Genomic DNA, 3,444 nt, shown 5'->3' on the forward strand with positions numbered 1-3,444 from the left:
GATCTGATTTGTTTCTTAATAACATGTCTGGATAAATGATAACACACACTGTTACATGTAACAAGTGTAGAACACAGGACTGACTAGATCATCAAGGCCACACTTGCTGTTTGCAGTTTGATTTGTGAAGTGATCACAATGATGTAAAGCGTTGTCCATAATTATAATGACATTCACCTCCTCAAATGCTTCCAAAGATGAGTCAGTCCCAAAGACTTCCATGTAAAATACATCATTTTACAGCAAAAATAATTATTACACATTACTAACCGTTAAGGTTGAATGTTATTTATGGTCACCTTTGAGTGACAACTAGGAGCTTTTTTCTCGTGTTCAGCATTAAATAATAAAACACTCCAAGGTTAAGTGTTTTTATCTTTTATATATGTGACACAGTCATGCTGTATTATTATTTATCACGTCAATACTTATAAGTTGTCATTATACGATTATGCAGTTATATGCATTATGTATTATACAACCATCATTATACGACATGGTTTGCAGAAAGCAGAGGTGTCAAACATGAGGCTCTAAGGCTTTACAGCAGTCTAAACAACCTAAGTGGTGACGTATTGTGCATCTTTCTAAATAAATTGTGGTGATCAAGTTCATAAGGAAAAGCATCTGTGGTTGAAATTTGAAAATTTCAAAGTTGCAAAGCTTCCTGGGGCTCTTCTGCACTGAATGTTCTCCCAGTGTTTGAGCGTGTTCTCCAGGAGCGTTGGTTTTTCCTGCCATTGAAAAACCTTGCTGCCTGTTGATGCCAAGTTCATTCTCACAAAAGAGTCTTAATCTTAGGCATTTCACTTCCTGGTTAAAATAAGATTTTAAAAAAATATAAACACTGCTCTGCATGTTAATGAAGCATTTAAACTACAGGAGAAACCACTTTAGAAAAGAAGAGTACATTAGCTTTAGCTAAATTAATCTCAGTTCATCTTTTTAGGCTTTATGGAAGAGGTAGATGTGTAAAAGTCAAATTGTGGCATTAACTTGATTAAAATATGTGGTTACAAGATTAGTTCATGCATTACTGCAGTCATTATCCAAATAATCTACAGATCATAACGTAGACACAACACAGACACTACCTTTTCCCAGAACAACAACCTTGTTTGTCCTTGTTTCCTTACTTTCCTTACTTATTCTTTTTTTTCCTTACTGTAATCTGGAGCACTGTAACCAAAATAATTTCCCCTACGGATCAATAAAGTATTCTGATTCTGATGATTCTGATTACAATTACCTTTTATTCACATTTTAAACTCATTGGCCCTTTAGTAGCTGTGCTAGAAAGTGCTTGTGAACTATGTGTTAGTTTACCAACATTTACTAACCTTTATACAGGACAGAACTGGGAGCGTGAACTTGTGTTTAAAGTTGTAAGAGGTAAAAGTGAGGACTTGTTGGGTCATATTAGATGTAAATGGGGTATTTACACTGATATATTTTGCTTTCAGTGTCTTACCTGACTAAAGTCTTGTTCAGCAGTTGGGTTAGGTTGTGACTTCTCTAGATCTCAAGAACTTCTCTGGGGGGGAGGGGGGTATAATGGGCTTGCTAGGCCAGCCTTAATCTGCCCTAATGCCCTGATTCAGGTGCCAACATGGCTATCAGCATAGCCACGTGTCCTCACAGTCAGGCTAATCAGCAGAGCCACACCCTTTAAGCCCTAAGTTAAGATTTAGTTGAGATTTCATGTCCAGTGGGGAATGATCAAAATTCTGGCACACAGCTAGCTACAAAAAAGCCCTTTCACAAAAACTCAAAAGCTTCAGAGTTTAACATCGCCAAGGCTTAGATTCAACTCACCAAAGGTAGTGTTGATCCAATCCAGGAGGAATTAAAGTACAAAGCCTGAAAACTGTGAAAATGCCAGAATTACACCTGACATTTAAAGTGGCTGACTTCCTGTTGGGTTTACAGTTTTTTCTGAATGCTTAAACCCTAACTGTGATTCCTGTAGCACAATCTCTAAAACTATTCAGACTTATAGCAAAACCACTCACTGAGTTTGCAAAACTAAAAGCACAAAAACTGCTTTGCACTCAGTTTGCAATTTTGTAACACACACTTTGCACAACTGTAGGCACAATTCACTGCACAACACTCAATTACCAAATTTCCAACACACTCCTAGCAAAAGTATACACATGTATGGCTATCATTAACACTAATTTGCCAACTGTCTGGCACACTTTCACATGTGAAAACTTTTTTAGATAATTAGTTCACTTTGCAATCAGCCTAAGCACTATAATACAGGTACGCTGTGTGTGCGGAGTACAATGGAGGGAGCAGAAAGAGTGAGAAGTAGAGGAGGCCGAGGAAGATGACGTGGAGGTGAAGAAGTAGGATGAAGAGGACGACAAGGACAAGGAGGAGCAAGAGGAAGACGAGGAGGGGGGAGAGGAAGATGAGGAGGGGGGAGAGGAAGGGTAGGAAGAGTAAGAAATAGAATTGCTGATGACATCAGAGCTACAATAGTGGACCATGTAATCAACCGTGGAATGACCCTGAGGGTAGCTGGCCAACGGGTCCAGCCTAACTCGAGCCGCTACACTGTAGCAAGTACCATAAGGACATCTTGAAATGAGAATCGGTTAGTACAGTCACTTCGCACAAAGATTTGTAGCACTGCCATATGCCAATGAGAAACACACCAATACCATTGATGTAAAAATACTGAAATTGTTACTTTACAGAATTGCTAGATGACCAGATGCTGGGGCAGAGGAAGCATGTTCACTGCAGACCAAGTAACCCATATAGTCATTATGGCGATTGCAAATAATCCTATACTTGGAAATAAACACTTGTGTTTGTTTTGATGTGTTTGAATAAACACCAGTACTTGAAGTTTGGATCCCTCTATGCTTATGGATCTATGACAGAAGTATGAGCCCAAACTGACATAGCCTACCTTGTGCACAGAGAAAGCAAAAGCCAGATGTGTTTTGTATTCATACCATCAGTGTGCAGTTGGCGCATTGTGTGCTTAGTAGATGATGGCTTGTGTGTACTGTTTGATACGGAAACACAATTTTTACGAAGGTGTGAAGAGTTAATCTAGCTGTGTTTGCTTTTGCAAGAGAACTACAATGTTTTGATTATTGGGTGATAGGTTTTCTTATTTGTGTGAAGAGTTTTGCAAAATTAGCCAATAGTTACAAAAAATGTGCTTAAGCAATCAGAAAAAACTGTAAGATATGGCTCCAAGAGGCTTTTTTGAAGTTGTCAGGACATTCCACAAGGCTGCTAAATTTCAGACACATGGATGAAATGTTACAGTATAAACACTTGTAACATTTAACTACACATAACACTACATTTTAAAAATAATAATAATCATTTTGTAGGTGGAACTATGACCCATAAAACATGAAAGCCTTTATCAGTTTGGAGGCGTGTACCAGTTTTCATGACTTCTTAGGTTTTTCA

The sequence above is a fragment of the Copadichromis virginalis genome, linkage group LG10 (assembly GCF_057382275.1).
Source record: "Copadichromis virginalis isolate Kocher_CV1m ecotype Utaka linkage group LG10, C_Virginalis_male_GT1.1, whole genome shotgun sequence".
In the NCBI taxonomy this organism is placed as follows: Eukaryota; Metazoa; Chordata; class Actinopteri; order Cichliformes; family Cichlidae; genus Copadichromis; species Copadichromis virginalis.